Raw genomic sequence first — 12,249 nt, 5'->3', positions numbered from 1 at the left:
AAGCGAGTTTCTCCTGTGAACTAAACTGGCGCTGGGAAGAAAATATTTTTTAAAGCACACACAACGACGAGCAGCATGTGCCTGGCAAACACGTTTTCTCGAACCAATACCAGCGAAATCGGGGGGATCGGTTTGATGGTGGATGTGAGCCCGGCGGTGGCAAAACATAGCATTTTGAATGGCAGTGTTTGTGAGACTGGATTGGGCAGCCGCGTGTTTTTGAGCTGTGATCACTTGGGGACTTGCGGGAAACATCGGGGAAAATAATATACAACAAATGGCAAATGCAACAAGTCGCGGAAAGGGGATACAGTGTGAAGCTACTTTGAATAATTAGATTTCCTGAGAAAAAATATGCCTTCTTTCAGAGTTTTGTAAATAACTGAACAGTGATAGTTAGTAATCAGATGTTTCAGATTTTTACATATTACTACTGTTTTCAATCAAACAAATGGAAACAAGAAGGAAACAAGGTAATACCATGCGTCTCCTTTGAAGAGCATAATGTGTTCATGGAGACGCATAGTAGATTATCTGTTTGCGTAAACGGATAGAAACCCAGTTAGCAAATCCGGTAACTCTCTGTTCGACGTCGTCGTGCTATCTTGTCGCACCCGCCATTTCGACGTTCCGAGAAAAACGCGTTTTAATGTTTGACCTTGAATATACAAAAACGAGAGCACGCAATGTAAACAATTACAAACACGTTTTGTTTGGCTGACCATTCTGTGCATTGTCCCAAAGTTTGGTTGAAGTTGGTTGCTGGAGTCCCGAGTTATAATTACAAATGTTTACGGTAGTCTAGCTTGTACGTGCGACAAACGCATCCTGACTTTCCTGGCCTGAAATCCCTTTGGCCTTTTGTCGCACTTACATCAATTTTCATGGAGTGACAAGATAGTACGACAAGATTGAAACTACTTTCATATATAAAGTGACAAAAATGCACGGAGTTTTTTTTTCGGTTTTTGTTGAACATCTCAGGATTGAAATCGAATTTTGGGGATCTGTGACGGTCAAAAGGTGAGCTGCACAATATGACGTTCTTAACTCAATTTGGCCCAAAATGCACGTACGACAAGTTAGCACGATGGCGACGTGTTGTTGATTTTGACAAAATAGAAATCTGGAGTTTTTTTTAAAGGTCCAATAAACCAAATTTCCAGTTTTTGCTCTATGGGTGTTTTCGAAACCACCTTGTGTCAGGGGTACTAAAAAACACCCAAAAAGCAAAAACTGAAAATTTGTTTTATTTGACCATTTAAAAAAAAAAAAAAAAAAACTTCAGAAATGTTATCAAAATCTTCAACTGTTTTTTGCCTTCCTCACCTCACTGAGGCATGGCTATAAAAAATCACTCGAAAAATGAACTTCTTAAATACACCTCTCAGATATACCTTCACGTATACCTATCGACTCAGAATTAAATTCTGAACAAATGTCTGTGAGGATGTGTGTAGACATGGTTTTTTTCCACACGATTATCTCAGAACTGGTTGAACCGATTTTGGCCGGATCCGCCTTACCCTGTTCGTTTTGGGGTCCCCTAACACCCAATTAAATTTTATTCTGTTTAGTGAAGTACTTTTAAAGTTATGCCATGAAAAAGTTTTTCGGTAGCTGCAAAAAAGGGTGATTTTTGCATAACTTTTTTTTTAATTATGTTGCTGAATACATCATTTTGTCTCGACAAAGATTTATTTTTTACTGAAGTATACAACTCATAAAACATTGTTTACTAAGACTAGGGGGACAGCATGCAAATCCATCGTGCACCTAATGTTGGCATATTAGCACTTTTAAATTCAATTGCAGCCCCCCCCCAACCCTTTTTACTTTTTTTTGGAGAGTTGGTAAAAAAAGAATTGATAATTGCTGTTCTGGTAAAAACAATAATTATAATAATCTTAAATTACAACCTAAAATACAACATGATTGTGAGGAAGGCCCGAACCTCCTTAGGGTGGATTTAGTAAAGTTTTTTATATTTTAAACAACAATGTTATCAATTTTGAATACATTAGCAGCGAAATCGAGAAAATTGTTAGCGATTTTGAAACATTTCAAAGTTGTCGAATGCAACAACAGAGAGTTACCGGATTTGCTTACAGGATTTCTATTCGTGTATGCTTTAAACACTGATTATATTTTTTGAAGCATTCAAATCTAGAATTTCCAATTCTTCTTGGTTTCCAAATTTCTTGGAAACGGCAAATTTGTTACTGATAATTTACTCTGGTTCTGATTCATATTTTTTCATAAACATTGATAGGATAGCAAATCAACTGTTCGCAAAAAATCAAGCAACTTTCTAAACCAAAAACCATCACCATAAAATTGCTTTAAAATTTGTTTCTGTGACCAGTTTGAGAGAGTATGATTAAGATTAACATTGACACATAGAGTTTTCAATGACTAGTATTTTCTACTTGCTTATGAATAAATAGATGAGCAATTAATTTACCTTATAAATCTAACTTCTCTTGCTTTATTACCTGACACAATACTTTATTAAACCACAACTCAAAGATTTCTAATATTCTCAGTGAGTTTTGAAGTATCCCGAGCAGGGGTAAATAACACGGGAATACCATATTTTGGTATTACTTGGTATAATAAAAAATACCAAAATGTGCCCTTGGTTGCCCAGTAATAGATAGTATAATACCATGAAATCATACCAAAATCATGTATGTGGAAGACCACAGGAATACCAAAATCTGATTTTCCAAGGGCGTGGGAATACCTAAAATTAAAACCATGGCAATACCAAGTATTGGTATTCAAGCAATGTTCAAAAATCCAGAAGACCTCAACTTGGTATTTAAATGGTTCTATTTTGAGGTATTATTTTACCCTTGGAATAACATGGTTTGGTATTGTTGTGCCCTTCCACATATAAGACTTTGGTATGATTTCATGGTATTTTACCATCTATTACTGGGCAACCAAGGGCACATTTTGGTCGCTGTTATTTGCTCAAGTAATACCAAAATTTGGTATTCCCGTGTTATTTACCCCTGCTCGGGTTTGAGGATGCACGATTCCAACTGAATAGGATTCAACACAAATTCAATATTAAAAGGATTTTAGAACGAAGTTCGAATACCACATGCATACCAACATTTTGGTATTGAAAGAGTTATTTCATTAAATTAACAAAGATTGACATTATTTTTTTGAGTTTATCGATTATGACGCAAAAGGCACACAATGGTAAATAAAATCCATTCTAAAATTTAATTTTTTTCACGTTAAACCTATTGTTGTCGTAAATTTAATCGTCTAAATATATAAATGTTTTTCTAATCAATTTCAAATGTATCAGCATACTTTTAAGAATGTTAAAAATCATTTAAAATAGATTTTTTTTTATGAATCACCTTTATTTTATAATATTTTTATTTAAAATACCTTTACAATATCAATGTATGGTATTCCCTAATTTATAAAGATTATCAAATGACTTTTTTAGACCAAAATAAAATAGTTGGCTTTAATTTGGAGTAGATTTGCGTTTTTAAGTATGTAAGTAAGTATGTCAAAATTCGATATTTTTCTAACATTTGCTCAATAACAAAACAATACCAAAATTTGGTATAATACCAGAGATTGGTATTAACTTACATTGATACCATTGAATGGTATTATTTTGCATTTCTCTTGTTATTTACCCATGCTCGGGATGTTTGCATTTTTGGGTACTTTTTATAAAATACTAATTATTTTTTTCATGATTTTTAGGGTATGGTTTTTATTTCACGATTAATAAATTAATAAATGATTTCGGCAAAAAGTATTTTCAAAACACAAAAAGTTGTTTAGAATTATACTATGAATTTACATCATTACACAATCAGGCTTAATTTGTTTTGATACGTAATCCTTTTATGCCTTTTGGTAGATCTCGTGCTTCAGAACATTTTTACTTCAAACTGTAATTTTTTGAATACTATTAAATAAATTGAACTAATTCTTCATGCACAACCACATTTTGAGATATTTGAAGGTACCAGTTCAACTTAAGTTTATTTTGTTCTTGTTGAACAAAAACGTTAAAAAACCTCATTTTTGCAATTCCGTTGCAAAACTTATTACTTTTTCTGTCATTCTTGCATGACGAAAAGGCCAACTTTTCTCTACAAAAATTAAAGTTACTTTTCAGCTTCGAAATGGGTGCTGAAAAGTTGAACTAGGTGTTTTTCGGAATTGCAAAAAATGTTGTAGGGAACTTATTGCAAAATTTGATTTTTTCAGCACTCGTCGTATTCATTTAATTCGGTAAACCTCATAAGATATATCTTTTTGCAACATGTAGCATAAACTACCATTTTGATCTTGGCGGGAAAATGATATAACACCAATTGTCTTTGGAAAGGTTATCAAAATTCTGATACCGTAAACCGGGGTGACTTTGATAGGATTTCAATTTGTTTTTAGAATATTTTCCAACAGGTAAGGTTTTTCTCAAGATTATTATTTTTAAAACATGTACTGGGGTAGGCCACACAAAGTCCATGCGCTATTTTGGAAAAAAAAGTTTTTTCAATAGTGTTTAGAAAAATAGTTACGTTAAAAATTCTTGGTTTTAATTCCGGGGTGACTTTGATAGTCATAGTTTTTCTTGTTAAAATCATATTTAAGATGTTCAAACTTTATTTGTACGTTAAATGTACCATCACTAAAGTAGCTGATATAGTTTTTAAGAAAAAAAATCAATGTTTATATTAAGTTAACTAAGTTTATCAGCTTTTTAACAAAATACATATAAATTGTAGGTAAAATTGTTAAAAAGTCGGAATTTTGCCTGAAATTTGATAAAAATAGTTTTGTTGATAAAATTATCGATTTATATTGCATTTTAAACTGAATTTGAAGCACGAATCACAAGTTTTCACATTTTACATGAAATTTGTTCAACTGAATTTGCCTATAAATTTGGAGATTTTGTTTAATTGTGTTTCAAAAACACATATTATTTATTATTTACAAACTTATTTAACCTTCTCCTAGTGGAAAATTGTCCAAAGAATCCGAAAATGCATTCCGTTTTCCGATTAAAAATCATGTTCATTGAGAAAGTCATGACACTTTGAGAAGTTTAAAATAATGACTTTCATCCACATTTTCTTAACTATAGTTAACTAACTTTATAAACTTTTCAAAAATTTATGAAAAGTTCTTCATGAGGTACTTTGAACACTTCTCTACCACGGTCAGTATGTTCCTGAACCATTCCTTACGTATTTTAATTGTACTCTTCATTTTGCGGAAAAATCGCAAACCTATCAAAGTCACCCCGGCTATCAAAGTCACCCCGTTTTACGGTAGTTTATTTTCATACCAAATGATTTATTCAGAATGTTAAGTGAATTGAATGAAATAAAAATAAAAATCTTTCATTTATTACATTGTTTTGTACATTTTCAAAAATAACTAGTGTTAAAACGTAAAGAAAACGTATACTTCCGCTTGAGTTTTGGGAATCCTTGAGAAATTTTCAAACTTCTCAGGAAAGGGTGATTTTGTTTGTTAGTTGAATTCTAAAAAATATTTTAGTTTGAAAGTGTGAATGAATTTTCTACAATTTGCTTTATTGCTGAGACATTGTAGAAAAAAGGCTTATTTGTGTTGTTGCAGAATCTTAAAGTATATAAAGTTTCCCTTAAAATTACATATCATACATCATTTTATTTTAGTTTAGTAATGTTTTTTTTTAATAGAGGTTTATACGACAAGTTGCAAAAAACGGATTTTTTCAGCACGAGTCGTACATTTATCCAACGAGGTTCACCGAATTGGTCAAATACGGCGAGTGCTGAAAAAAATCAAGTTTTGCTACGAGTTCCATACAACATTTTAAAAAACATCCATTGGGTGAAATTATAAGTCAAATGTTCATGTATTTTGTCAATAAATCGTTTGAATCAAAAAATGTTGATACAGAAAAGTAGGCTTTTTCGTCGTTTCACGACGGAATTGCAAAAAATATATTATTTCTTTCAGAAATAATTTGAGGCCAGATCTCAGATATTTTGATGAATACGTTGTTCAGATCTAGCATGCGTATTTGAAAGACCTTTCCAAGATTGATGATCTGACAACCCTATCAATAGTTATAAGCACTTTTAAATAATGAGTGATAAAGCTTAACGTCTTGAACTTGAACTTAAAGGGGAATGATGTGAGGAAGGCACCATCCACCTTACGGTGGATTAAGTAACGTTGTGATTTTCAACGATTCTCGAAAAAACTATTTTTTTTAAATCATACCTTCGGTACGGCTAAACAAAATCAGAAGATAGATGATAAGTAGGACATTTAGTTACAAATAGTGTACTGATCAAATAAAAACATTATTTGCAGTTTCAGGACCAGGAGCTCATCGCAGAAAATATTCTTTTTTTATTTTTTTTTCGTTTTGCGTTAAATTTCTCAAAATTGCGAATATAATGGGATTTTTGTGTCTAAAGAGTTCATGACCGTATTAATTTTTGACTCCGCTTCGTTTAGGTATTCATACCTTGCCAGAAAGGAGAAAAAATAATTTTCAGACATTGCGTTTTGAGACCGTCACATGTGCTTTCAGTAAATTAATTAATGACTGCGTGAAACAAATTCTTCAACCATCAAGACGTATCAATCACTCTGCAAAAGTGTATAATTTTTGCCGAAATTTTCGTCAACCGTGTGCATATTTTGATGTTAACCACTTATTTGCATATTTTTCGATTTTCCCTCGTGTTTTTTTCTGTTGTTGTCTCCAACTCACTTGAGACTTTCGAGAACCTGAGAAGGCAGTTTCATTGAGTATGTACGAAAATCATAAAGTAAAAAAAACGGGAGGCCTCCATCCAGCATCCAGCGCGGGTAGTATTTATCTTCACACTCGCCCGGGTCCCCTGCCAGCCCCGGTTCCGTGGCCACGTCGTTACGCGTCGACGCTTGCGGGCCTGCTTCTCTTCGCTTGCAAAAGATCGCATTGATAAACGCGTACGGTAGCAGCCGGAAACCGACAATTATTAGTTGTTTAATTTAATAAGGAAATGTTTAATTACGGCCTGAACTTTCCTTTCAGCTGACGTTCGAGCGCGTTGAGGCCCCTGTGCCACGGCTATAGGGAGGATGGTGGTGCGTATATTTTGAGACTCTGTCACTCGGTGACGATGACTCCGGCTGGGTTGGAGGAACATGCCCAAATGGTAATCATAACATCACAGTGGCCTGTATCAGTATGCGACGCTGAATGTGTGATTTTGGTGGATGATGTGTCGTTTTTAGGCGATGTTATGCAATAGATTGTCTGAGAAAAAAAAAACACTTTATTTTCAAATGGATATGTTTGGATAAGTTTATCGAAGAGAAAATAAAATTCGAAATTGATTCATAATTCATGGACCTCAGCTTCATAATCAGATACCAAAATTACAAAGTATCACACAAATTGAAGAAGGGTCTCGCCATTTTTCCCGATTTCGTGTGAGTTGGCAGAGAATGTCCTTATCATTTTAAATGTATAATTCAATCCCTTGTGTAATACTATACCCGAAATTCCGAGTCGAGAGAATCGTTCGCTCAAAATTTATTGAGTGCTCAGCGCCAAAATCGAGAGTATAATGCTACCAACTCACACCACCATAAAAAATGAGTTCATTCGTTAATTGATACAATAAATCTCCAACAAGTGTCATACATCGACATCTGACCACTCCTTAGTCACCAAGCTGTGGTGGCCGAGGCAGTTAAGTCATTGGGTTAGTATGTCAAAGGTCTCTGTTTCGATTCCCGAAGTCGACATTCATTTTGACGGATGAACTTTTTTTTTTGCGTATGAACCTCAAGGGAATAATTCATTCGCCCATCTCGAGCAGTTCAGTTCTCTGTGTCCGTAAATGGTACCACTATTCTCTCGTCTCGAGGCCATTATTCTCTCGGACTAGAACGGCCCAGTTTTGGGTGTACAATTTAATATTGACTGTTTTTATGATTTAAAAAAAAAACGATTACCATGCCCAGTAGTCCTATCGCCGATGCCGATATGTTGTGGTCAAACGGCCCCGGTTTTGGAAGCTCCAAAACCGTTGAAGTCACGTACGCACGAGGCATCTCGATTTCGGGCGCTCGATAAGGGCAGCTTCCTTTACGCAACCACCAAATAGGGGCCACGGCAGGGCACATCGCGATCTCTCGGAGTTGACCCGGCCACCGCTTGCCCAAGTTGGCAACATTTCTCCCCCCAACCCAACCCAACCCTTCCCCCACTCTGCCTGGGATGTTGTGTAAAATTTCTCTGCCCTCGTCGTCGTCGTCCAAATAGCCTCCTTTTTCGTATATTTTAATATCAGGTGTCGATTTAAGAAAGATAATGAAAAAGCATCATGCTGGTATCCTCGCGCGAACGCTGCTTCTCCCTCGAACCAGTTTTGTGGTCCTGGGTGGGGCTCCCAGTTGGGGGGGATGGGGTGTTGGTGGGACAAGCTGCGCGAGTGAGATGTAGAGATCGGCCAGGCGAGATGGCAGGCCTTAAAAAAATGTATGCAGATATTATGTCCGCGCGCAAAGTTTCAACATTTTTCTTCGGTTTCGACCCCGGTCGTCGGTTGGGGATGTTCAATAATAAGTTCAAGCTAATATTGATTTATTTGTCTTCGTCTTTAACAGACTGTTTTCTATTAACAAATTATTATCTTAAAACTATCTTTAGTCATTACATAGTGTCATAAAATGTTGTTGTAGAAAAATAACATTTAGACTGATAATTTTGAGGCAAAATATTTGTTCATACCACATATCAGAAGTCAAAAAATGTTGTTCAATACAGTTGTCAAAATCGTGGAACAAATGTTTCTTACAAATTTTTGCAATGGAATAAGCGATGTGGGACGATAGTTGATCCATCGTAAAATTTTGCCTTGTCAATTTGATTTTATGCACTTTAAAATGTAAAAGTAATCATAAATGGTTTTTCTTACCGTTGTACATGAAAATTAAAATTCAATAAACAAGCTTCTTATTAGACATAAAACAAATTATGAAGAATTCTAAAAGTTATCCAAACAAAGAACATTTGTATGTATCGAAGCATTCATGTTAGAAAATAAAATGCAAAATAATTAAAATTAGCTAATTAGAATTTTTAGAAATGTTACTGCTACAGTTCATGATTATGTGAAACTATACTGGATCATAAGACCATTCAAGATGATTGAACAATAATAATGTTCACAAAATTGAACAGAAAAAAAACAGTAAAAATCTTCCCTAATCAGGGTTAAGGTTAATATATTTTTCTTTTCAGAAACGATCTTCTGATGTTAAGAATAAAACAAAATAAGATAACAATTTGTTCTACCCGTTAGTCCAATTAGATCAACTTCTTTAGCAGCATCAACTATTTTGAAATCGCTACCCGATCAGGGTTTTGACGATCCACTTCGAGGTCTAAAACCCCTTACAGTTATCGCTTCTCGGCCTAAAGGCTAAGATCAAAGTGTAGTATCTGTTCTTATCAGCTTAACATCTGATAGCTTTTCCATAGGAAGACAACAAATGTTAAACTGATTTTTGTATCCAGGCGGTTCGTCCTAGGGGCTTGCTCCACGACCGCCACGGGTTGGCCCGGTATTGCAGTACCGCCGGGATCGGCCCACTTTATTCACTAATCAAAAAATGGTTTGATTACACAACTCGACATTTTTTTTAAGTTGATGTCAGTAAGCGCTTAAGTTTCTACACGGTAAAGTCGATTTGGGCTCCGTGAACAAGCTCCAATCGATTGAATTAAGTTTTATCTAAGCCACTGCCAATAAATAAAATTGTAAATTTGGGTATAAATGGTTTGGAATAATAATTAGCAACCATGCGCACCCACGTTCGTCTATGGGGGTAGCAAAAATAAGGGGGGCGCATGGTTGCTTATGATGATTGCATAGCATTTATACCCAAATTTACAGTTCTATTTATTGGCAGGGAACTCATTAAAAATCAATTCTGTTGATTGGAACGTGTTCTGATGCAGCGTTGCCACAACGTAGGGGAGAGTGGGGAGACTTGATCCCCGGGGACACTTGATCCCAAGCCTGTATCTCATCAGCATGTGGGTAAAATAATTAGCTTTGTTCTAGAAAGTTGTGCGAAATTAACTAAAACTCATTATAGAAAACAAAGAAAAAAATTAAAAAATGTTTAGATTGAGTTACACACATTTTTCTAAAACGAGCTGCAAAAAACTTCCAAGAGATTTTTTTTTCTTTTTCTGATATGCATAGAAAACACTAAAAAAATATTAAAAAAATTATTTTTTGTGTATGAATTGTTTGATAAACTTATCAATTTCAAAACCCTTACGCATTTGATGTTAAATTTATCGTCATACTATTTTTACAATCAATTGTTTAAAAAAGTGCGTTTAGGGAGACTTGATCCCTGCATTTTTGCAGTCACTGGAATCAGCCTCAAGATTAATTAATTGGGCTGGGATTTCATACTTAGTTTCCTTTAGTATAGTTGTACATAACTTACTGCAGTTTGAACCTTTTTTCAAAAGTTTTGTAAACAAAAATTTCCAGCTTTTGTAAACATGCTTAATTTTGATCTAAAAAATAATATTTTAAGTTTTTAAATATTTTATATACTAAACTTGTTAAATTTTGAACACAAACGTACAGGTTTAATGTGAAATTGCTGTAACTTATAGGAAATTAAAAGTTTGGATGAAAAAGAAACATTTTGCTTAAGATTTCTTCAAAATGTTGAAAGGGGGATCAAGTTACCCCTAACATTTTTAAAATGCCGGTTTAAAATATTTTTTTAAAACGCTTGGCATGATTCGAAGAGTTCATCTGATGAAATACCCTTATTAGCCAAACATAGATGAATGTTTAAGCTTTCAATTTATGCAAAAAGTTTTTAGTTTTGTGAGTAATTGACAGAGTTATGTGCGATACAAAAAAAGGGGATCAAGTCTCCCCACTCTCCCCTACAGATATTTGAGTACATAAAAAAGCTCAAACGAGTTTAACACTTCAACTTAACATTATTTTAGCAATCTGAACAAGTCAAAACTTAAAGAAACTGATACTCTTTTTACTACAAAAATCAAACCTTTGATTAATTGCTGAAATCATATGAAAACAATTTTATTGAGCTTGAATATGTACTCATATATCTGTACGTGTGGCAACGCGGGTTCAGAGAGCCCTAATCACCATATTTTGACGTCGAGTTGTTGTAATGTTATGAATCATTCTCAAATAGAACCTTTTTATGTAAACTATCTTCCACGAATTGCCAAATAAACCGAAGGTACTGCATAGTTTGCTTAAATTCTCGTTTTTATAATTATTAATTTCTTGATTGTCAACTTCTTCAGCAGGAATCGGTCAAATGTTTGATTGTATTTGTAAAAAAATCTCAATCTATGTTTTAAAATGGTAAGAAAAAGCCAAAAAAGTTTAATTTAGGCCTAATGAATATATTATTTCAAAATTTAAATGCGTCTGTACTTTTTTGTACTAACAGGGTAGCTACATCCTAGGATTTCCAACAAGCATAGCCAAATAAAGCACAGAGAGCATCGTTTAAAGACAATATCAAAACGTTTGCGTCTAGTATAACGATAGCGTTTAGTGAATTAGAGAATTAAAGAATTTTATATTAAAAATGAAAAAGAGAACTTTACATAAAAAAAGAAATGAGAATTTATTATTAACATTCCTTATCGTCTTCAAAGTTTACAAATGAATAAAAAGTTAATCAAACAGTAATAGGTTACTAAACTATTTCAATGACCTTCTAATATTAAAATTATTTAATTGTTATTAAATAGACAACCACTCAGACCGCGGCCCGCCATCGCAAGAGAGCACGATCATCAGCGGCTCGGGGCTTCGCCGTAAACGGGCGAAGCACAAACCGAGCCAATTTTCACGCTCCAGACGGGCCACTATGTCTCATCATCGTGGGTGGGAAATCTTTTCCTTTCGGAAAAAACTTGTGGTGAAAACTTGCCTACAGAAATGATCCTGTGAAGCACAGTCTTGCCTGAACGTTCGAATTGGGCCAGCTCTACTCGTTCGGCGGCTCGTTTGCTCTAGCGATGGGTTGGTTCGTATTGGAGGGGTCGTTCATAAATGATGCAGATATCAATCTGTTTGTTTTGAAACGCTGTTAATTACTAAACATGATTTTTTGAACATTTTTCTGTCGTAATATAATATCTATTTTTGGCAACAGCATTCATGAATGACC

At 34.4% G+C, this 12,249-nt stretch overlaps 2 non-coding genes across 2 annotated transcripts; one reads left to right on the top strand and one right to left on the bottom strand.

The window, feature by feature from the left end:
• Nucleotides 1-9,459: 9,459 nt before the first annotated feature.
• Nucleotides 9,460-9,655, top strand: LOC120415727 (U2 spliceosomal RNA). The gene has a single exon (XR_005605254.1). It is a non-coding gene; the product is annotated as a U2 spliceosomal RNA (small nuclear RNA).
• A 2,175-nt stretch (nucleotides 9,656-11,830) lies between these two features.
• LOC120415728 (small nucleolar RNA U3) lies at nucleotides 11,831-12,040 on the bottom strand. The gene has a single exon (XR_005605255.1). It is a non-coding gene; the product is annotated as a small nucleolar RNA U3 (small nucleolar RNA).
• Nucleotides 12,041-12,249: the final 209 nt, after the last annotated feature.

This window comes from Culex pipiens, chromosome 2, assembly GCF_016801865.2.
Source record: "Culex pipiens pallens isolate TS chromosome 2, TS_CPP_V2, whole genome shotgun sequence".
Lineage (NCBI taxonomy): Eukaryota > Metazoa > Arthropoda > Insecta > Diptera > Culicidae > Culex > Culex pipiens.
The sequence above is the reverse complement of the archived record's forward strand: the minus strand, read 5'-3'. Positions and strand labels throughout refer to the sequence as shown.